Source organism: Tenrec ecaudatus, chromosome 2, assembly GCF_050624435.1.
Source record: "Tenrec ecaudatus isolate mTenEca1 chromosome 2, mTenEca1.hap1, whole genome shotgun sequence".
In the NCBI taxonomy this organism is placed as follows: Eukaryota; Metazoa; Chordata; class Mammalia; order Afrosoricida; family Tenrecidae; genus Tenrec; species Tenrec ecaudatus.
Window position 1 is genome coordinate 224,597,996 of NC_134531.1, and position 24,287 is coordinate 224,622,282.

At 47.8% G+C, this 24,287-nt stretch overlaps 1 protein-coding gene across 1 annotated transcript in view; it reads left to right on the top strand.

Moving 5' to 3' along the window:
• The window catches only part of TIAM1 (TIAM Rac1 associated GEF 1), a 464,634-nt gene that overhangs the window by 223,099 nt on the left and 217,248 nt on the right, over positions 1-24,287 (top strand). The window contains exon 4 of the mRNA XM_075542381.1: positions 5,803-5,938. The gene's annotated coding sequence lies outside the window, so the exon portion shown is untranslated. The remainder of the gene's footprint in view (positions 1-5,802; positions 5,939-24,287) is intronic.

Genomic DNA, 24,287 nt, shown 5'->3' on the forward strand with positions numbered 1-24,287 from the left:
CCACGGCAGTGAGCATGATTTGATTTGTTGTCATTGGACCTGATCAGAGTTCTGGATTGAGCGGCATCAGAAGTATCACCAATTCTGTGCGTGATTGAGGTAGTTCAGTGCTGCACCTGATTTATTTGCAACTTGTTGGAAAATGCTAGCCCTTGGGGGCAGCTGGTTTGCCTTCTTCAGATCTGGGTACATACGTTAGTTTTGATGGAGTGGAGGCAGGAGGGGGTAGGGCTGAGATCATGACAAAAGACATTTAATATGCCTCCCTTGGCCAACGATCCCGTTTCTGGCAAACCTTATTTTGATCTATGCCTACTGTTGGGAGGGGGTGCCCAGCCTGGCGGAGCATTTAGTTCTGCTCTGCATGGGCTCGCTGCGGAAACCCAGCTGGCTTACTGTACCAAGTGACAGTGGCCGTTCATTTGGCATGTGTGACTTTTTGCTGCCTACAAGGACTTAAGCTGCCAGCAGATTAAGGCTTTGGGTCTAATTTTTACCCATTTTGCATATCTCATGTATAAATATATGCTTAATAGTTTTAGTAATGCCATGCCAATCCAAACTTTTTGTGTTTTATTTAATCATGGGGGAAAAATGAGAAAGTTGTGGTATTTTTCGAGGCCAAGAAGCAAAGGCAATGAACTGCGTGGCTCTTCCATGCTGTTTTAAGGAGCCGCTCTCCTGGCACAGTGGTTAGGCACTCCGCTGCTAAGTGGCTTCCGCAGTTTGATCCCAGCAGCCCCTGGAGGGAGAAAGATTGAGGCACTTTTCTTCCGTAAAGAGCACAGTTGTGGAAACCATACGGGGCAGTTCTAGTTCTGCTCGGTGTGACAGAACTGCTATGATTCAGAATCCGCTTGACCATTATGGGTGGTGGTGGTGGTGGTGGTGTGTGTGTGCTTGTGCGTGTGTGCTCCTGTGTTGTTTTTATTCCTGACAAGTCATTCCGATTGATGTCAGTTCCACGTGTGTCAGAGTAGCACCGGTGCCAGAGGGTCTTCCAGGCCTTCCAGATTGCCAGGCTGTTTTGATAAGATGCCTCTTGGCGGGTTTGACCCACCAGCTTCTCGGTTTGGTGGTTCAGTCTTTAACCATTGCAACACCCTAGGGCTTACCTGTGTGTTGAGCCGAGCGTGTGCTTATTTTACATCAGTACATCTCTCAGGCCTGCCTAGGAGTAACTTAGGAGCTGATTTTTTAATCCGGGGCCCTAGGAGTGCTGGTGGCGTCGTGGTTTACGCACAGTGCTGCTGAGTTCAAAAGTACCAGTCACCCCTCTTGAGAAAGACGAGGCTTTTTATTCCTGTAAAGAGTTACAATCTTGGGGCAGAAACCCTGGGGGCAGTGGTACCCTGCCCTTTGGGGTCTCTGTGAGTTGGCATCGATCCGAAGGCTGTAAGTTTGGAGTTTGTTGATGTTTTGAAATGCGGTGGCAGGGCGGCCTGATTTTGTGTGCCATCATCTTATTTAACAATGTTGGGCAGGGGCAGAGGGGTCTGCCGGTCATGACCAGAAATTGATTCCATTTGCTTCGACCCTCTGGTTTGCCTGATGTTCAGGATACAGAAGTAAAAGGAAATCACTTTTAATTTTAGTCAGATAAGAGATCTGTTTCTTGATCCAGTTCTGTGACACCCCAGAGTGAGATGCTTGAGCTCACTGTGCACCCAGGAAGGGACACAGCAGGTGTGATGCTGACTCCCCATCAGCCACTCGCTCCATATGGAAAACCTCTAAGTTCCAGCTCGTGATAGTGCTGGAGGGACTGACTCAGGGGCCGTGTGCCCTGAGTTTTACGGAACAAGGATCCTGCGCCAGGCAAAGGGGAATGGCTGGTGCACTGGGGTGGTGTTTGGTTTATGTGCTTGACATTGTCAATTGGACTGTGGAGGACATCCTGTGGATACTTGAAATAGGCTTTACCCCTTTCATGACCAAATTATTTTCTGCTTTGAACTTTTTGTTGATACTGTGCATTTTCAGGAATGGAAAACGTGCAGAATTCAAGGGTAAGAATTTTTTTTGTGGTACTGCCTATGGATTTTGTTACAGTGATGTGGGGAACATATGTCCCAAGTGGACGCTAGTGGGGTGAGGCATGTTTCTTTAGCCTTACCAGGTGGTACTACATATGACACCTGGGACAGAATTGTTCCAAGAAACAAGAAAAGCAAACCCACTGCCTCTGAATTAGTTCCAATTCACAGCGACCCCTCAGGGCACATTACACTGCTCCCCAGGGTTTTCCAGGCTCTAAACCAGTGGTTCTCAACTTTCCTAACCCCGCGACCCTTTAATATCATTCCTCATGTGTGGTGATTCCCCCACCCCCAACTATAAACTTATTTTCGTTGCTACTTCATAACTGTCATTTTGCTACTGTTATGAATCGGGTGACCCCTGTGACAGGGGTCATTCGACCCCAGGTTGAGAACTGCTCCTTTTGAGCACAGTCAACTTCATCTTTCTCACAAGAAGAAGCAGGTGGGTTTGATCTGCTGACCTTGCAGTTAGCTGTTCAGTGCCCATCCCACACCACCCCTGGAGCTCCTGAGAGGCTGAAGATGTCGGTGGGTAGTCCATGTTCCATGCCTCTGAAATGGTTAATTTTACTAGGTATAAGAGAAGTTATAATGCCTGGCAATTCCCCGCCCCCGCCCCCCCTTGGGGCCTTTCCCCCTCCGCTAGTAAATAACCGGTGTGGCTCTAGTTGCTTGCATTGTAACTGAAGCATAAACAAGCACTACCTTTTCTTGCATTTACATGCATTTTAAACATTCTGTGCTGTGGAACTCTTGTCAGAAAGATTTTTAAAAAGCCTTTGAAGATAGGCTCCATCTCTTCCAGGAGGGAGGCATTATGCATTTATTTTTATGTGCCCTTGACATGGATAATTCTTTTTGGTTTTATGGAAACATACCTTGTCTTGCATCAAACAGATTGGCTTGAATTGCTCCAAGCTGGGCTTTGTGTATTCACTGGGGCACACCCTGTGAAATTGGTTTGGAAACATGGAACTGGAATTTGCATAAGACTTACTAGTAATTGTGCGAATTGGAGGTGTTTTCAACCCACTTGACAATATGGACTTGCTTTTACCAAGGTTGAGCAAATTGCCTATAATGACTGAGGAGGAACATTTCATTTTGGTTTATTTTTAATGCATGAGACTCCCGGCATTTCATAGTTTTCTCTCTCTGAGCGCTGTGTGACAGTCTAAGAGCAAGAACTTCGCAGTTCAGAACTATTTAGACTTGAATTCCTGCTCTGCCACTTTTAGCTGTGTGGCCTTGGAAGAGTTGTGTTAGTTCTGGGCTTACATTTCCCCACCGGTAAGGTGGAAACATTGACAGCGTGCTTTGGGGGCCGATGTGACAGTTCAGCGTGAACATCATACATAACTTGGCACAAGAGACCTACTGCATTCAGTGTGTTTCCTCGTAATCCACTCTTGTTAGATCTCTGTTCTTAAAGCTCACATTTCCGCCCAGCAATCTGGACGGTCCTCGCAATAGAAAACATAAAGACCACTTCCTCTTTGGTCAGTTTGTTTTCTCTTCATTACTGCAGGAGAAAGACAGGCTTTCTACCTGTCCCATCAGGTCTCTCTGAGTCAGCACGGACTGATGGCAGTGGGTTTTGTTGTGGGGGCCGCAAGGATCACTTCCTATATTTCCATCTTCTTATCCCAGTTGGTTGCTGCTAAGCTGACTGCAGAGTCCACCTTTGCCTCCCACTTGGAGATTTGGCTTCTCATTCATCTCTTAGTCTTGAGGGCCCCCCTCCTGGCTGTTCTTATGTTACCTCTTAGGGCAGAAATGAGGTGGCTACAAGACATGGAAAGGGACTTGGAGGTAAGTTATTGGGGCTGCTCAGAAGCAGGCAGCACCTGTTAAATTTAGGTACTCAGCAGTTTGACTTAGACAAGCGATGGATGCTGACTAACTGCCAGCATTTCTGTTGCCCCCCGGATTGCATGTCCAGAGGCCAGAGTCCCTCTGCTGCTTGGGGGAAGGCATGGTGGTGGTAGAGTTCTCGCTTCCTCCATTCCTGGCTGGCGGCCCTGTCAGCAGAGCCTTGTGTGTTGCTGTGATGCTGAGCAGGTTTCAGCGGAGCTTCCTGATTAAGATGGACTATGAACAGAGACTTTGTGGGGGTGCTTCTGAGAAAGCAACGAAAACTGTGAAACGCTTGTCAGCCAGTGATGGGGGGGATGTGATGCATGGCTGGACTGCATTTTGCTTTGCTGTGTACAGAGCCGCCGTGAGCCCAAGGGCTGACTCACAGACCGCTCACAACAGCAGCAACAACAATGGGCCACACTATGTTGTGGTTGACTTCGCATCCAAGAATGGAAAAATAGAAAAGCTCGGGGTGGAAGAGGTGGGCCGATTAATGTTCTTCCACACAGGCATCGTGGAGCAGTACTGAAGCTGCCCAACTCCAAGCCATATCCTGCCCCCCCCCACCCCCCCGGGCTCTGTCAGCTGAGATGATAGCCATGTGGCATAATTAGTTACAGTTGCTTATGCATTGAGTGTCACCAGGGGCTGAGCCGGGAAGAGGCTGCTTCTGCGCTGTGGTGCCCAGGCAGTGGAGAACCGCTGTCAGGTGTGCGGTTAGCGGCCCACCAGCTGCCTGTTGTGTGTGCTGTGACCCGGTGCTCTGAGATACAGCCCTGACAGTGTTGTTCTGTTCTGGCTGGGCCTGTTTTGAGAATGAAGAACAAGGAGGAGGAGGAGTTTTCACAAGTGTTTTGCAGCCGCATTCCTCCCGTTTGTTACTTTGATGCCGTTGTGTGGACACAAATATGTGTATGAGGTGGATCAACCAGGAAAGCCTTTGAGGAGAGAGCATCTTGTTGGGAAAGTTGTCTTTGCTTCACCCATGGGTGTGGGCTTGAAAGAGCTTGCCTTCATGTGGTTCTGTGGAATCCGATGTTCTAGTGTGTGAGCTCCGTGAATTCCAGCCGTTAGGGGCTTTGCTGACCACTGACGGCTCAGTGCTATCGACAAGGCCGTGCTTGAATGTTTGTCCATGCGGTCATTGAACCCAAAAATTGGAGGTTCAAATGTACTCAGAAGCCCCTCGGAAGAAAGGCCTGGTCATCTGCTTCTGAAACGTCAGCCTTCTTTGAGAGTCAGCTCTGTGTAGCCTGGCTTGATCCTGCCTACCTGGGCTGAACTTGATGAAATCGCCTCAGAGGCAATGGGCATTGAAAGCCCACCTGCTCTGGAAGATCCAGACGCATTGTTGAGTTGGCTCCATTCACAGTGCCCAGCAGGACAGAGTAGGACTGCCCCTGAGTGCTTATGAGGCTGCCGCACCTTTTGCCCCCAGAAAGGCTGGGGGGTTCCAATGGCTGACCTTTGGGTTATCTGCCGTGCACTTGTGACCACTCCTCCCCCAGGGTTCTTCTTGTAGTGCAGTAAGGGATTGGTAAATGCTCCTGCAGTGATTTAAATGCTAATTGTTGTTTTTTTAAATTGCAATTAGCAATTGAGTATTTACAATGTAATACAATGTTTCTGCGGTTGAACTTGCAACTTCTAGGGGGCTTCAAAAAGGTCGTGGAATTGAGGGGTAATAGAACTTTTCCTACAAAAAGGTCGTGGAATTGAGGGGTAATAGAACTTTTCCTACAAACTCTTTGAAGCTTGTGTGTGTGTGTGTGTGTGTGTGTGTGTGTGTGTGTGTGTGTGTGTGTGTGTGTGTGAGAGAGAGAGAGAGAGAGAGAGAGAGAGAGAGAGAGAGAGAGAGAGAGAGAGAGAGACTCATTGTTTTCCTTGTCTGCTTTTATAGGTAGAGCGCCTGTGGACTGAGGCCCACCTCTTTGGAAGGGAAGCTCTGACTGCGCCTTTCTCAACCTAGGATGCGAACAGCCCCTGCGAATGGCTTATTACGAGATCTTACGAAAGCGTCCTCTGAGTGGGATGGGGTAAGTGCAGTGTTTGCAAAAGGCTGGGGAATGGCTGTAAGCTCCGAGAGCCCTCCTGGGTCTGAGAATCTATGCCCAAGCCTCTGCCTACTCTGGACCACGGGTGCTGATCACAAATGACTGTTGGTTTGATAAGCACAGGGCTTGCTGATTTTCCCTCCTTGCTCTCTGTGGCTTTGGCATTGGCTTCCCGGGAAGCCTTCTGCTCAGGCGCCTTGCTGGTTACCAGGGACGAACCAGCCTTTGTCCTGGGCTTGAAGCGGAGGGTGTGGTGGGTGGCGCCCTCTGAGCCAGGGGCCTGGTGCACTGGGTCTGCGTCTCGTGAACCATGGGAGAGTTCTTCACCTCCTGAGTCATTGGTTCTCAGATTATCATGTCACGGACACTTCACCGGGTCCTCTTCCTACCTGCTTCTCCCAGCGTTCTCTTCGCCTCCCCCACAGCTGACTTCATGTGAACAGCGGGCAGGGGAAGAGGAGTCGACTTGGACTGGGTGGGAATGCCTGTTGGAGCTTGTTTAGAGGCAGTGGGCGTGAGATCATGCTGCCCTTAGGAGAGGGCGAGCCTGCCTTGCACAGGAGTGCAGCATTTCCCATGGGCCTCAGCGCTGCAGGCACATCGAGGGAGGTCTTTCTGAAGCCGCTCCCCTGGAGGAGGGGCCTGGGTCACTGTCACTGAGAGAATCATGGACTGGCGGGGCCGCCCGTCCGTCTGCTTGTCCGGCACCAAGAGCTACGTGCGTAGCATTTCCCCTCTGTAAAATGTGACATCAGCCCCCGTGGACTTGATTGTGAGAGTAGACAGACTTTGGTCCAAAGACCCTCTTTGGCTATCTAAAGTTACTGCCACTTTTTCCGGGTTAGCCTTCCTCTTGTGAAGCAACCCAGTCGAACCTTCTGCGTAGGTGACGTGTTGATCTTTTGACTTGCTGTAGATTGCGCCTCAATTTGTGGTGACTCTGTGCACAGTGGAACTAAATGCTGCCTGGCCCTGAGCCTTCCTCGCGATTAGACTGTTGTGATCTCTAGGGGATTTCAGTCACAGATACTTGGACATAGATGACCAGGCCTTCCTTCCTCTTTCATCTTAGCTCCAGAAGCCACAGCGAAACCTGTTCGACTTCACAGCAACAAACACGGCTCCACTGGCAGATGGGTGGGTGGGTGTGGATGGGCACGAGGCACATGGGCCAGGAATGAAAACCGGGCTCCCAGAATGCAAGGGGGGAAATTCTGTCGCTGACATACTGTTACAGCATTGAACATGCATACAGTAGCAGTCCATTGCTGGCTGCTCCTGAGTTTTGAAAGAGTGCTGGATGACTGGAGAGCTGGACTCACAGCGGCTTTCTCAGACAGGTGGCAGATTCCTGTACTTTCTGATTCCCCACCTAGCATTCCAGGCCCTCCTGGCCCATCCTGCCCATCCAGTCTTACCTGTTGCTCCTCTGCCTGATTTCAGAGACAGCCTTGGCCACGCCTGGCTCCGCCTGTCTGCAGAGACCCCCCTTTCTCTGCTTACCTCACCTGGTCTGGCTCTGCTTGTCACTCACCCAGAGCCACCTCCGAGCCCTGGCTCTGGGTACTCGCTGGGCTGTAAGATCAGCAGGTCGAAACAACAGCAGCTTTGCAGGATGAAGACGGGCCTTTTGACTCCTATAAAGACTTGCTTCAGAAACCCGCAGGGTAGTTAGTTCTACCCTGTCCTGTAGGGTCACTGCGTGTCTGCTTTGTCTCAGTGGCAGTTGAGTTCTGTTTTGTTTTCAATACCCCCTTTAGGAGCTCTGGTGGGCTGCTAACCACTAGGTCAGCAAGCCTCTCCGAGTGACAAAGATGAGGCTTTCTGTTCCCATAAAGCCACACTTTGGGAAATCCACAGGGACCGTGTGACCCCGTCCTTGAGGGTCACTTGGAGTCAGAATGGACTCACCGGCAGTGAGGTGGTTTTTGGAGTTTATATGCTCCGCAGGAGTCCCTGGCTGGGACACGTGGTAAATGCGTGACAGCTGAGGCACCACAAAGACAAGCTGGAGAACCTGCTTCCAAAAGATGACTGCAGCCTTGCAAACCCAAGGGAGCAGTCCCACCCTGTCACTGGCTGCCATCCCCGCCCCCCACCCCACCGTCCCCTGCACCGATGATGGGTGATGAACCTGTGGAGCACCTGCTGCTGCTGCAGCCCAGCCCCCACTTGCCCTCTGAACCTCACACAATGTAGCTGGCCTCCCAGTGCACTCTCGGTTGGAGTGGCTGCCTCCCCGCAAGGCGGGGTCCCACGTTGAGCAGCCAGTTGCCATTGAGTTCACCCTGACTCCCGATGACCCCAAGTGCTGGAGTTGAACTGTGCTCCGTAGGGCTTCCAGTGGCGGAATGCTCTGGACCGCTTTGTCCTACTTATCAGGATGGTGTCTTTAACAACAACAACCAGGACCTTCTGGCTCTGCCCTCCCCCCAGCATGGTCGTACATCTTTGAGGGTGCAGATTAAATCCTAGGCTGCCTAGAAGTGGCTAGTGACTCTTTTTGGATGCATTCAAACCTGGTCATAGCTGTCCAGAAAGGTGTTAGGGATGTTTCTGAGTTCTGCGATAGAAGGGAAGTAAATCATGGGGTTAATGAGCAAAACTCAGAAACAAACACCAAAGGGCAAGCCTATGTGTCTTGCGAGCCCCACTCTTGTTCTCACCCTGCAGCTGTTCAGGTTGAATCATAGGGTGGATGTCTCATCTCTTGGCTTTGGGCTCAGTGGCTCCCACATCTTGCCCCCATAGGGGATTTAGGCAAATTTATGTGGTGAATAATGTGGAATTCCTTTCCAATAGTTGGGAAGCGGTTTAGCGATTTTCATGCGGATGGTAGGTGAAACATGTCAAGCATCTCTGTCATTCCCAGAAATTGTGAGTTTGAAAGGGCATCTCTCTTCTGCCGCCAGACCAGCCCCAGAGACCCCTTCCTCTTTGCCTCCTGGGTGTGCCTCCCTTGTAGGGTGTGGAAACAGGGCTGATAAAGACTGACACACAAGGAGTGGCCTTCGGCCATGGGGCTGGCCTGCAGCTAAGTGCTTCCTCCCACAACATCTACTGAGCCTCACAATGATGTGTACATTCTTACCACCATGCCCAGTTACTGAACCCAAACTGACTTGACCAAAATCACAACTTTGGCAAGTGGGGATGTTGGTGTTGACGTCCACTTCATCTGGCTGCCAGGTTTATGGTCATTGCAATCTGGTGTTGGCCTTCAGTTCTGGATACAAGTGGGGGTGTTCTGACGGGTCTCTGGATGATGCCGGTGTTTCAAGGGCTTGACTGCTAACTGGAGGTTGAAGGTTCTGGCTCAGTCAGGGGCACCTTGGAAGCATGTCTGTCTGTTTGTTTCTAAGGAATCAGCCCCAAGAGCCGTGGGGAGCACACGGGGGTCCCTGGAGCTGGAACCAATAAAGCACAACTGATTATTAGTTTATGCCATAGGTTCCCAAATATATTTTGGCCATTGCTCCATTTGCAGGGAAAAATAAGTTTACTCAGTGCCCCCTTGGCCATCAAAAACTTTTGTACCATAGGTCAACATCCAGGACAAAGTGTAGCATGCCCGCATCCCCCAGTCCCTCCAGTGCCTCCCCAGGGGGCAGTTTTGCCCACTTTGGGAAACACTGGTTTAGATGATGATAGCTAGTGTTCATGTTATCTCTAGATCTCTAGAATTCTGAAATCCTGGAGTAATCCATAATTGTGTGTGTGTGTGATATCTCTATCTCTTGCTCTCTATCTATCAATCATGTATCTATCATCTATTGAATCTTACTAGTTATCTAGCTATCTATGCATCTGTCTTCCCCCAAAAGGAAACTCACTGCCATGAGTCCAATGCTGATTCATAGCGAGTCTACACAACAGGGTAGAATTGCCCCTGTGGGCTTCCAAGACTGTAGCTGTTTATGAGAGTAGAAAGCCCTGTCCTTTTCCTGCAGAGTAGCTGGTGGTTAGGAACTGTGGACCAATGCCCAACAACTAAGCCACCAGGGCTCCTGATGTGTACGCATGTGTATAGACATGGAAATCCATGGCTATGTAGAGAGATGGGCATATAATTCACTGTATGTGGACACAGTGTTTTGTGAAATAGAATGGTATGTGATTGAGGCACTGGGCAAACAGCACATTGCAGTGTGTTTTATGGTCCTGGCTTTTCCGTAAGCGTCTTGGACAAGCTCTCTGCCTTCACCGTGAGCATTAGCGTGCTGAGAGGCATACCTACCCTGCAGTGCTTGGTCCTCATTCCTGCCAGTTCCTTGAATATCCCCAGGAAGGGGAAATTGTTTGGCCTTTGTTGGGAAACTTCTGGTTGAGGAGGGTGTTCAAACCCACCCAGAGGTGACTGGGGACTAAGGCCTGGGTATCTGCTTTTGAGACTCCCAGCCTTGAAAATCCTGCTGAGTGAAGTTCTCCTCTGCACCCTTGGGGCTGCTGGGAGTTTGGAATTGGAATTGATGAGACAGTGCCTAAGAAAGGCCCGAGGACTTTCTTTGACTGTTATGTCCTAGGCATGTGCCGCCCAGGACCTGGTGCTGGGACCTGCTAGAGCCCTTCGCTGCTTGCCCCTCTCCTGCCCACCGGGCATACACACCGGCATGGCAGGGACACATTGCCCACCCAGGGGCTCTTTGGATGTCACATTTGGTTGCCCAGGTCGGGGTGGTGGTGGGGATGGTTGCACCAGGCTCCGTTGGAGGAGCAGCTAACTGGGGAATACCCTCCTGACAGTGAGTAAACGAAGGCTTAAATCTAGCAAAGTCGGGCGCCCCGGCGTGCTTGCAGGCCGAGCCGCCGTGGAATCGGGTTTACATAGTGTGTTTAGTTTGGAGAGCAGCCAGGTGCTCCAAGCACAGCCTTTTCTCTCAGCTCCTAATTGATGCCCGGTGGAGCTCAGTTTTATTATGGAATAGGAATGGATGGAGTTTGGGGTGGGGATGGAGGTGGGGGTGGTGAAGGGAGCCACGGAACTGTAGATAACTGTGGTCGGAGGTGGTGGGGGTGGGGGTGGGCATCTCTTCCAGAGGCTGGCTTCCCTTTGTGGCTCAGCTGAACAACAGAATCTCAAGTGAACTTTGCTGTCCAGTTGCTCCCGATTCGTGGTGATCCATGTGTGACTGGGCAGACCTGCCCACAGAGAGTTTTCTGTGATTCGGATGTCGGCGTCTTCATCGAAGCAAATCGCCAGGCCTCTTCTTGGCGGCACTGCTGAGTGGGTTGGAAGCTCCAAACATCAGGCTAGCAGTTAATTGCACACCACTTGGTTGCCACCTGCCCCAGCATAATCTAGAGCAGGGGTCCACAAACTTTTTAAACAGGGGGCCAGTTCACTGTCCCTCAGACCCATTGGAGGGCCAGACCATGGATTTAAAAAAAAAAAGCTATGAACTAATTCCTATGGCCACTGCACATATCTTATTTTGAAGTGAAAAAACAAAACAAAAAAACGGGCAAAAACACCCGGCGGGCCAGATAAATGTCCTTGGCGGGCCGCAGTTTGAAGACGCATGAATTCTAGAGCTAGCAGGAGGTCTTCTTCACGGGGCTCTCTGCTGTCCAGGCAGCATCAGCCTGGGTGATGAGGACTGAAGCATTTGATGGGAAGCAGGCACTGAGGTCCTGCCTGAGCGCAGTGCCCAATCCGATGGGGAGTGAGTAGGGGCAGGCGAACCCCTTCTTCATGAAAAGGCCCAGGTGCAGAGGATGTGAAATCAAATGTTTCTTAATGGTTTCAGCTTTCCCGGCAAGCCTGGCGGTGATTAGCAGCACCCACGCACAAACCAGCATGGAGTGCACTGCGAGCGGAAAGCCGAGGGCTGCTCGGAGCTTTTCCCGCTCTGGCCTCTGGGTAGTGACTACTGCCATTATTGATCTATTTTCTACTGTGTTCACAGAAGTCTCATCAAGCCACATGAAGGTAATACATTCAAGCAAAACAGTGACATCTAGTCATTATGTTTCCTATTTATGGTTGGAGGCTGGGGTAAACATTCATTCTTGTCAACACCTCCTTTCCTTTGGAACCCGTTGGCTATTGAGAGGATTCTAATTCCTGGTGACCTGTGTGTGTGTCAGGCAGAACTCTGCGTGTTGCACTGTGCTCCTAATGGTTGATTTTCTACCCCCTGATGTTAGATCACCAGACCTTTCTTCTGAGGCACCTTGGAGTAGATTCTGCCAACTCTGGTTGGCAGCTGAGAGTGTTGGCTGATTGCATCACCATGGCTTCCCATCAGGCAGCCACGAGTCCTGCTCGGGTCAGTGCGCTGGGCATGGCCATTGCACCCCTAGTCTCTAAGGAGTGCATAGTGGGGAGGCTAGGACAACAGCAGGGAAAGTTCAGATGAACTGTGTCAACTTGGCCTTGAAGCGCCAGGACCTTAGGTTGGAACAAGACCTGCATTAATGCGATTCATTTCTGTGGCTCTCTGAGCATCTTCTCTCTGCCTGGCACCATTTTAACCATTCAACCGGTGTTAACAGTCTCCTCCACAAAGAGTTATAGTCTTGGAAACCCACAGGGGCAGTTCTACCCCGTCCTGGCCACTTGATGGCAATGAGTTGTCTTGTTTCTTTTTCGGGGGTGGGGATGGGGGTGGGGGTGGGGAGGAGTTTCATAATAGTCCATTGAGGTCTTGTGATTCACAACTTACACCTAAGAAGCAGAGACAGAGGGCAGTGAAAGACCCAGGTGGATGGACACCTGGCAGCCTGTTTACACTCTGCCAGGACCTAGTGCCCAGGCGCCTCTGCACTCCTTTCTGACTTTACCCTGCTGGGAGAATTTACAGAATCTTTTTTTGCCTGAAATCTCAGAGCCAAAACACCATGTGGACTTCTCGCTTTCCATGTCATCTTTCTCAGTACTTTATTGTCTGTCCCCTTTAGAAAGGGTCTGATCTCAACAGACCTTTTTTTTTTTAAGTCATTGGTGGGTGTTTTTAATTGTTATTAACTCCATGAGTTTTAGTTGTTATTTTATTACTCAGTTTCTTGGGGGTTGTTTCAAAGTTTCCTCTGGGTGGTTTTGGTCTCCCGGTTGGAGAAGTTACATTAGGCATTGTCCCCTGGGGGTGGGGTGTGTATGTGGGAACAGTCAGTTGGTGATATTTCTCTCTTGGTGGGTGATGGTTTTTGTTGGTCTGTCTTTTTAAAAGAAAGTAAGCGAAGGTAATTACAGTAACTTAGGGCCACATGTGTCTAAGCACACTGACTATTGGCTGGCTAATCCTTAGTCAGTAGAATACGCAGCGGAAAGAGCATTGGCTAGGAGTCAGGGGACACAGTGTTGACTCCTCCATGGCACTTCACCCCAGGAGCCAGAGAACAAATGCTTTTATCAGTGTCCTTCTGATGGATGCCCGGGAGCTCCCTAGCCAATAGGTAAAGCCTGCCATGTGGGCCTTACAGACGCAGTGTTTTCTACTCGATCTCTTTCTAGTATGTGTGTTCTTGTTAGTTACCTCTCCCTCACAGGGAACAAAACACAGCCCCGCCCTGCACCATCCGCCCAGTTGTTCTAGGTTGGAGACAGTTGTTCCTCTTTGTCGCTGCCTCCTCACTTTACCAAGCATGATGCCCTTCGCCAGGGACTGGTCCCTCCTGACATGTCCACGGTACACAAGCCTTGACCACAGCGGTTCCTCTGGCCAGAGTGTGTTTATTTTGTGTTCTATCTAGCACGTTATCTTGTTCTGTCTTTATTCTCCTCCCCTCCCATCTCATCTTCTTCTTCCCCACTGCTGCTTCACCATCATCTCCTCTTGTTACCCAGGCGGAGGAGGTTTCATGGAGATGGAAATGAAAACTAAAGAGAGTGGATCTGGAAGTAATTTCCAGCAGTCAGGACATTAAAGAAAAAGGGGAAGCATACTAATTTGTTGCTCACAGGACGAAAGGAACGTGAAAGCACATCTTTGTTTTCCCTCAGTGACTGGATCCAGTGGACGCACGGATTACAGGTTGTTTCCCACTGCCTGGTGTGGCACAGAGCAGACCTGTGTGTTAAATGTCTCCCACTCCCACACAAGCATGTCGAGTGCCGCCAACCCTGGAAGCCCGCCTCCCTGTTCTGTAAGTGGAGTCAGGAGAGCCTCAGTCTGTGACCCCCATTCTTCTCCCCCCCCCCTCCCCGGCTGCCGTGGCGCTCCTGCTCCCTGCAGACTCCCGAGTGAGAGTGGCCTCGGGTGCCAGGAATACTTTGAATGCGGCCAGTGCCGGGTTCAGGGAATTCACCTTCACAGCGCCAGATGCATGATGAACTGGAAAGCCTTCTGAAATGCCTCTTGGGCTTATTTGATGTTTAAAGCTGGTAGGGTACGGTCCGGCATCCCTGCCCTGAGGAGTCATGTAGGAATACATTTGGGCTTTAGAAATGGTTGAGCAATGGCTTCTTTTGCTACATTGTTGCTCTTAGCTGCTGTTGACTAGGCTGAGGGTGACCCTCGTGTCTTATGCTTTTCCGATTCATAGTGACAATATAGGACCGATTAGAACTGTCCCTGTGGGTTTCAGAGATTGTAACTCTTTTTTGGAGATTGTAACTCTTTCCAGGAGTAGAAAACCCTGTCTTTCTCTTGTGAAATATCTGGTGGTTTCAAACTGCTGACCTTGTAGTTAGCAGCTTAGTGCATCACCATGATGCCATCAGGGCTCCTTGACCCTACGCACAGTGAAAGAAAGCACCGATGGGCGCTGTGCCATCTGTGCGTGGTTGTGACCCACAGGGTTTCCATCAGCTGACTACTGGAAGCAGAGTGCCAGGTCTTTCTCCCTAGTCTGTCCTAGCAGGAAAGTCCCACTCTGACCTACTCGGTATTGGAGCAACATGCAAGCCTCCCATGGAGAGACAGGTGGGCTGCACACGAGGTGCCTCGCTGGGAATCGAGCCTAAGTCTTCTTCATGGAAGTCTAGAATTTCACCACGAAGTCACCAGTGTTACCTTCTTTTGGTAGATCATGTTTCATAACACTTCTGGGCCCTTGGACATGAACTCTCCTAATGTTCAGTGTGAGCTTGACTTTGGCTGGCATATTTGAGCAGTCTGTCTCTACAGTTTGGGTTTTATTTGTGAGGTTCCCCCTTTACAGGAAATGCGTTGATCTGAATTCAGATTGAAGTATTTCTGTTTTTTAAAACTTGTTCTTGTTGCTTGTTTCATTATTCATACTAGGTTTAGGTGCCTAGTTGGTAGAATGGATGCTTATTTTTCTAATGCTTGTGTTTGTGTCTCGCATCATAGACTTTTTGTTTGAAAACCTTATCAGCACGGTAGTTGCATGGATGCTTCAAATGCACCCACCCATCAGTTATTTTCGTTTCCACCACTTTAGCTTCTGCGGCATGTTGTCCTCAGACCTTATGTCTCTTGGGTGGTGCAAACAGTTTGCCCCTAAATACCAATTTAAATGTTGGCTACTGAAACCCATTCAGAGGTGCCATGGAAGGGAAGCCTGGTGATTGGCTTCTGTTAAAATCACATCCAAGAGAAAGCTCGTGGAGCCTTTTGATCTTTACTGTCTCTGGAGTCCCCATCCTTTAGGATCAAATCAAGACCAGTGGGTTTGGGTTTTGAGTTGTTATGTCTTGCACTTGGCAAGCAGTTACTCGGATTCAATTACTGATAATAATGAATTAGGTGGGTCTATCACAGAAACCATGGGTAGTGGTGCCAAGTGGAAACAGTAGGCTTCATATGATGGTGGATCAGAAGGGAAAGTTTCCCAGGCAAATTTTATTAATAGGGACCAAAGAGAACACTCAAGACGTGTTTTGTTTCAGAGGTTATAAATCTATTTGAAGTACTTGGGACATCAAAAACAAACCCGTAGTATTAGAAATGGATTCATATTTCCGTAAAACTAAAGTAGATTTCTTTGCCAAATTTAATTTTTCAAATTTGAAGCCTTTTCGAAGAAGGTAATAAGTCTCTTATGTCTGCTGCCCACTAGGATCATTCTTTTTACATTTCTTACTGAGCATTTTCCTTCCCCTCTTCAGAGCGGGCATGGGGATGGGGGGTGGAGGACCGGAGATGCTGTCAAGTCATTTTCAACGCATGTGTCAGGGTGGAATTTTGTTTCAGAGTTTTCTTTTTTTTCCCCCTACAAAATATGTTACTGTGTTTTCTGTGGAAGTGTACACATGGAATTAGGTTCCCATCCGTCTGGCATCCGTCTGGCTTCCCTTCCCCTCCGTGTCATCTCATGGGTCACAGTTGATGGCTTGCTCTTTTACCTTCCCCATTTACCTTCACCAACGTGCACAGACGCCACCACGTAGATTTGCTGTTGCCTTTCCCATCACCAAGAATAACAAGTGTCTACGGTCTAGAGAGTGATTTCCACTCCCCCCGTTCCTGGTAATGTATGCGTCAGCTAACTGTAAGGTCAGCAGTTTGAGACCACCAAACTGGTCCTTGGTGGGAAGACCGCTCTTTTTACCCCCATGGAGAGTTAGTCTCAGAAACGCATGGGACAGTTTCACCCTTTCCTAGAGGGTCACCATGAGCCAGCATTGCCTGGATGACAGTCAGGTTGGAGATTTCTGGCCCCTCTCTTTTTGACTGACTGTCAACGATGGTTGCTTTGTATGTATTTAGTTTTATCGATTTTTGTCCTTTTGTGATGAACTTCTTTTACTTATTGTAATGTCCTCCAAATTCATGTTCTGCCAACTCCTCATTATTCTTTATCGTTTTCGATCTCCAGTACTTACCCGTTGGTAAGTACTTTCTATCTTTTTGCTCTTGGGGGTAGCACTGCAGTGAGCATAGGTGTGGACGTGTCTGTTGGTGCCACTGGTCTGAATGTCCCAGGTGTATTCCTTGAAGTGGGACTCCTGCACCAGTTGGGATCCCTACATCCAACTTCCCAAGGAAGCACCATGCCATTGTCCACCGTGTTTGCACTCCAGTGTCTAAAAGTCCCAGTCACCTCCAACCTCAGGAACATTTGTTATTTTCTGTCTGGGACCTTCCCCATTTCCCTTTTTTGGATGATGATGGCCATTTTGGCAGGGGTGGAATGGTATTTCATTGTAGTTCTGATTTGCGTCTCTCTAATGGTTACGGATGGCAAGTATTTGTCTTGTTCTTGTTGGCTGTCTGGATGTCTCCTTTGTTGAAGTGTCTGTTCATGTTCTTTGCCTATTTTTAAAATTGGCTTGTGTCTGTTGTTGCTGAGTTGTTGAAGTTTTCCGTATATTTTAGAGATTAGACCCTAGTCAGATATGTCCTTGCCAAAGATTCCGCCTCCTCAGGATGTAGGTTCCTTTTGTAGTCTGATGAGCGGAACCATGGTTGGTGGGAGGTCCCAGTGATCCACTTTATCTTCCGTTTTCTTGCAGCTTTAATCGTGTTTGACAGGCTGTTGATGCCCCCAGACTAGGGTTTGTTCCTCTGTCACCTCCCAGGAACGTCATTGTCTGGGCTTTACTGCTTAGGTCTCTGATCCACTTTGAGTTCGTTTTGTGCACGGTATGCGGTCTGGATCCCGATTCCGTTTCTGCAAACGGATATCCAGTTTTGCAGGCAAATATCTAACCATTTCTTCGAGAGGCCGTTCCTTCTCCATTGAATGGGCTTCCATGGTCCCTGGGATTACGTTTGTTGATTGCCCTTTTTTACATATTTCTCACTTTCCTTGAGTTTCTTTGTATTTGCTGTACCCATCTTTGAAAAAGTGTTAACATTTTCCCAGGTGACCAAGAAGTTATGAGTTGGGCTGTTAACCCCAAGGTCAGCGTTTGAAACCACCAGCCACTCCCTGGGAGAAAGAAAGGGCTTTCTTTGACCATTAAAGGCAACTGTCCCAGAAACCCAGGGGACAGGTCTGCCACGCCCTGTGGGATCTCCATCAGTCAGAATAGACTCCACTGGCAGTAAGCTTCTGGTTTTTAAAAGAATAATTTTATTGGGGGCTCTTCAGCTCTGATGACATTCCATACATCAATTGTATCAAGCATATTTGCACACGTATATTGCATTATCATTTCCAAAACATTCTCTACTTGAGCCCTTGGTATAAGCTCCTCTCCCCACTCCTGCCCGCCCCCCATTCCCACCCTTGTGAATCCTTGATCAATTATATAAGGTTATTATTATTATTTTGCATCTTAAACTGTGTGTTGTCTCCCTTCACCCACATTTCTGTTATCCATCCCCTTGGCAAAAGTGCTGTATATCCAACCTTGTGATGGGTTCCGGCCTTTCTCACCCTTCCCCCTTCCTGGTCACTCCCCCTTCCTGGTCACTCCCCCTACCCTCATGGTATCATGACTACCACTGCTGTCCCTGAGGGGCTTATCTGTCCTGAATTCCCTGTGTTGAGAGCTCTTATCTGTACTCATGTGTGTTCTCCGGTCTAGCCCTATTTGTAAGGTAGAACTGGGTCATGGGGGGGTTGGGGAGGAAGTATTCAGGAACTAGAGGAATGATGTGTGTTTGATGGTTATACTGCACCTTGGTTGAATCATCCCTTCCTTATAACCCTTTTGTCAGGGAAATCCAATTGTCTACAGATGGACTGTGGGTCTCCACTCCAAAACCCCTCGTGTGAATCAATATAGTTGTTTGTTTTGGAGGAGCCATGGTGGTGTAGTTGGTTACATGTTGGGGTGCCAACCATGAAGTCAGTAGTTCAAACCCACCATCTGTTCCATGGGACAAGCATGTGGCTCTCTTTGCTCGAGAATGATTCACCACCTTGGAAACCCACAGAGACAGGCAGCCCTATAGGGCCACTCTGAGTCAGAACTGAGGTGTTCTTTTCTTTGGTTGTTCTTTATAGTCTCATGACTTGTCTATTTTTGGTGCTGTTTGAGTTTGTTTTATGTATTTTAGATCTCTGTTATTGGGTGTTATTATGTCCTCTTGGTGACTTGAATGTTCAATCATTATATAATGTCAAGCTTTGTCTCTTCTAATGGATTTTTAGTTAAGATCTATATTATCAGAGATTATTATTTTTCTCCTGGTCACATTTGGGTACTGTTTGCTTGATGTACTTTTTTCCATATTTTCATTTTTAACCTATTTAAAAGTTTTTTTAAATTTTAACAGATAATTTTCTTGGATATCTTACAGCTCCTATAACAATCCATAAATCAGTTGTATCAAGCACATTTGTACATATGTTGCCATCATCATATCCAAAACACTTTCTTTCTTTTGTTTTTATGTGGAAAATGTGTCTGTTGTAGGCACCATTAGTGGGTCATGTTTTATTCCCTTTTGGAACTCTTTGTCTCTTCACTGGTGCATTTAGTCCATTTGTATTCAGTGTGATGACTGATAGGTATGAATTCACTGCTGTCATTACATTGTGCTTTTTGGGGTGTGTGTGTGTGTGTGTGTAAATATTTTCTTTGCTCTATTTGATTTTCTGTACTGAGTTCTTTTTGTTTATGGATTTTCTTTATGGATCTTGAGTTGCTGTTTCTGCATTTACCCAATCTTTATTTCCTTCTTAGTTTTGGGGAGTACATTTATAATTTTCATAGGGTTAACCTGAAATCTAATAAGTTTTAGAGAGCATGTTAGATCTTCATATTACTCTAACTTCCTCTCCACATGGAAGTTTCTAGCTGCACCATTTATTCCGCCTTTTTGTTTGGCTGGTTTCTTTATTTGCAATTTAACATCTACAATTCCTTGTTAAGATTTTTGCAAGTTGATTTCACTTTTGCAGAATCTTTAGCTGGATGTGTGCCTGGATGATCTGTCATATATCTTTATGTGAAGTTTTTTTTTTATGTCTTTCAATCTCTGTCCAAACATTTCTTCTAACGCTTCTCTAACTTTTACAACTTTTGTAAATGTCTGTTAATCTGTTGCTTTCTGTTTGTCATTGTTTGTGAGGTGCCGTTTTGATGGGTGTATGATTCTTTATCGGCTATTCTTTTCTCGTTGGATCTCATGTCGTTCACCCCCTGGGCTCCCTTCTTGCACGGGTTTTTAAGGAATGCAGTGTGTAACCCTATTGATGCCTCCTTGTCTGTCAGGTGTGTTATGCACCTGCTGCTCTCAAGGTTTTTTCTATTTGGTTTTGGAAAGTTCAATTATGATGTGTCTTTTTGAGTCTGTTCTGTTTGGGATTAGAGACGGAAATCTCTTGTCTTTCATGATGTTGAGGAGTTTGTTGCCAATATATCTTTACAAATTCTCTCCAAGTTTTCTTCCCTTGCTTCTCTTCTGGAATTTCTATTTTTGGGTAAATGAGTCCTGTTGACGATGTGCCACATAACGCTTAGGCCTTCTTTATGCCTTTCTTACAGTTCCTTAAGCAAATTAAGATCACACTCTATTGTGTAGACCCTTTCTTTCCTTGATTCAGTTCTATTCCTGTGTCCTTCCATTGGGTTATCTATTTCTGATATTTATTTTTACTACTTTTCTGGATTTCTCATTGGTTTTCTATGGTTTCTAGTTGTCTGTTTATTTTGTCATTTTGCTCTTAAGTTGTTTTCCTGACTCTTCTAGGGTTTTGTTTAAGTTTTCCTTGATCACTTTGTGGAGTCTCAGTCTTTTAATTTTTTTATTAGGTAGTTTTGAGGAAGATTTTCTGTCCTTTATTTTCCCCACAGGTTTGTATGATCACATCCTGGTTCTCTATATGATTTGCCACTCTGTGAGATATTAAGATTTTTAAACATACTTGTTTATTGAGTGCATGAATGTGTTGTTCTGATCTTTATTTTTTTAAATGTAGCTGAAGCATTATTTCCTCCCTGGTTTCTTAGAATGTTCTTTCTTTGTAGTATTATAATTTTTGTTGTTTTGTGATACTGGCCTATGTGTGGCTTTGGTGGTGTCAGTTGATTAGATGTGATTCACCTGTGTGAATGGGTGGGGTACAACCCGATGCTCCTTAGAAGTGATAGTCTCCTGTGCCTTGGACATGCTTTCATTAGAGACTGGTGTCTGGAGAAAGGCTTCACGCTTGGTAAACGTAGGGGTCAGCAAACAGGGCAACGACCCTAATGAGAGGTATTGGCCAAGTGTATGCAACAGTGGGCTCATATGTAACAGCAGTCGTGAGGCTGGTCCATGAGTGGGCAGTTTCTGTTCTGTGTACATCGGGACATAGTGATTTGGAGTGGACATGATGACACCCATCAATAACAAAGACAGCAGTGAGTATGTAGGTCGCACTCACATGCAAATTATCTTTGATTAGGTGTGTATGCCTTCCCTTACCCCATTGAGTGGCAGTTGGGGACAATTGCTTTCCCTGATAGTGGGTGACAAGTGTTGGGTTGTCAGAGAGCCTCCACAACTCTCTGTGATACTGTGAAGTTCTTCTGAGTTGCTGCTGGCAGTTGGTGCATCTGCTGGGGCTCAGGGCAGGATGTCTTCCTAGTTGATGTGAGACATTGCTAGCCAAGTGGACGAGATCCACCCTATCCTTTGTGCTTACACAAGTGGGTGTTTCAGCTGGTGGCTGGCCTCACGGGATCTCAGTGCATCTACCGTTGGCCTGTCTGGATGTAGAATGTGTGACATTTCAGTTGGTGGACATTGGACGAAGGTGCTAGGATCTCCTGTTCATCATGTCACAGATGATGCCTTGCTTAACTGCAAGTTTGGCTACACACCATATCTGTTGGAAATTCTGTGCTCGTCACCTGGGAACACTGCTCGCTTCCTCTCAGTGCGGCCACGCACACTGGGTTGGCCATCAAGGTAAACGTGATCTCGATACTGATGCTTTCATTCAGTTTCTCTTCTTAATTGTTATTCATTCTAATCTTTCATCTGTCTGTTTGTGCCCAGGGTTCCAAGGTTATTGCATGTTTCTGTTTTACTTGGTTTCTCAGGTCTTTGCTCTTGGGAGAGGACCCTTGGACCATGCTTCCTCCATGGGGTTTTTAATGGTTGATTGTTAGAAGTAGATCAAGTTCTTCCTTTGGGCCAGCCCCGGTTAAATCTTGTCCACTAACCTTTTGGGTAGCAGATTACTGCTTTAACATGAAGAATTTGTTACGAACACATAAACCACTTGTATAGCAAGTTTCATTACTACATTATTCACAATAATCAAAAGATAGAAATAGCCCAGTGTCCATCAACAGATGATATCCATACAATGGAAATACTACTCAGCCATAAAGTAGAATAATGAAGGGAAGGAGGAATTATTATTATTTTTTTAAGTCCAGGTACATGCTACAACACGGACGGATCCTAAAAACATGCTGAATGAAGTAAGCAAATCAAAATAGGGAAAAATATTGTATGGTTCCATTTTTATGAAATATCAGAATACACTAATCCAAACAGAAACAAAGCAGATTAGAAGCCACAAGGTGCCAAGCTAAAGTTAGTCCTTAATGGGGACTTTATTTGTTGGAGGTGATGGAATGTTTAGAAATAGGGGTAATTGCTGCACAATGTTGGGATGTAATTAATACAAATGATATGTACTTTTCAGAATCGCTAATTTTAGATTAGCAAAGATTGTCTGAAACGTAAAACAAAGACTCAAACCCGTTAGCTAGAGAAGCCAAAGGTAAGGAGGCATGGTGGCGAACCCTCTGCACAGGTGTGGATGTAGCACAGCGTTTCGGGGTCCCTGCTGCTCTTCAGGGTCTGAGCCGTACTGCTCGCTGAGCTGGAGGTGTGGTGGTGGGGGGCTGGTGTGTGGAGAGCAAGGGAAACCCTCACCAACACACCCATGGAAGCAGTGACTTCAGGTCCCTGTTTTCTCTCTTCTGTGATGGTGCCCTGCGAAGGGCCACTGGTACTTGTTCGCTGCTACCCTTTTCCTGCCACCCTTCTCCCGAGGAGTTTGCAGCGGCCTAGGGGTGTGGGTCACATGAGCATGGAAGAGAGCCATTTTGGAAATTTTTTGGAAACTTGCCTTCGTGTTTCTCCTTGCTGGTTGCCTTGCAGCCTCAGTAGCCATTATTTATTAATTCAGCATGTACTTCCCGAGTGCCTACTTTGCAGCAGGCTCGGCCTCAGCTCCTGAAGGTGCAGCAGAGAGCAAGATCGGGAAGATAGCCTGCCTTCATAGAGTGAGCTTTCTTGAGCGCGGACAGTAACAGGCTGGCAGGTGGTGAGAGCGACGGTGATTCAGTGGTGGAATTCCCCCCTTCCACGTGGGAGAGCTGGGCTTCATTACCAGCCGGTGCACCTTGTGTGTAGCTACCAACTGTCCATTCCATGGAGGTTTGGCATGTTGTCAGGGGACTGAACCAGTTTCCTTGGAGCGTTTAGATTTAGATGGACCAGGGAGAAAGTCCTGGTGCCCTGCTTCTGAAATCAGCCATGAAGACCCTCTGGGACATAGTGGTCCAGTCTGAGATGAATCATGGTGCTGGGGCACTATTACTTTCCATTGTGCATGGGTCACTGTGATGGCAACTCTCCCATACCCCCCCACCCACACCCCCATGCTGGAACACAATATTTTTAATGGAAAACAGTGAAGCAGGTAAGGAGGGGAGCTTAGGCAGTGGTGTGATCTTGAATTTCCGAATAGGAGATTAGGTAACATTGAAGCAGAAATGGCAGGGAGTTGGGGACGTGAGCCCATCTGGCAGCAGAGAGGGAGTGGGCTAGGTAGTGGACAAGAGGGCTGTGCCTGCCACATTGGAGGGTGAGCATGGAACCCTTGATGGGAGTCGGAGGATTGATGTGGACTTTGGGTGAGAGGAGATGGGACGCTTTGAGGACTGTGGCTTGAGGGGCACCGTGATCTGATTTAGGGTTTAGTGGGTGGGATTCCTCTTCCTGTGGGGTTGTGTATCAGTGAAGCAGCCCATTGTCCACTTCTGTGGACAGTTGTGCCCAAGAATCACAGTGCCTGGCTTTTGTATTGCACCCACTGCCCAGCACCCATTGCTGCTGTTGGTCTGTGCTAAGGAGTTCTTCCAACTTCTGTAAACAGACACGTTTGTGTTTATTTTTTAACTTGTGATTTAGGTGAAGATTTGCAGAGCAGAACACATCCTTTTTATGTCCAACACAGCCCTCTTCCTTCTGAGCTGGTGAGAAACCAGCCTTCCGCAGGACAGGCCTAGTTCCCCGATGAGCAGTGGAATGGACTCAGGGGTTCCTGGGAAGTGCGTGTCCTTCATTTGGGCCGCTCTGTTGCACACGGTTCCATTCCATTGCAAAGCTGACAAACCCTCCTCCCCACACGTGGCTGGGCTTTGCCTCCTCGAGCCCTTTCTGAAGCTGCGATCGGACCCAGCACCACCTCACACAGCACCCTTCCCTTTTTGGCTCCGACTTCTAATCTTGAGAAAAGCGAGCCACTTGTTGCATGGTTGACCTTCTAATTGGATCCAGCCCTGTTGCCGTCAAATCAATTC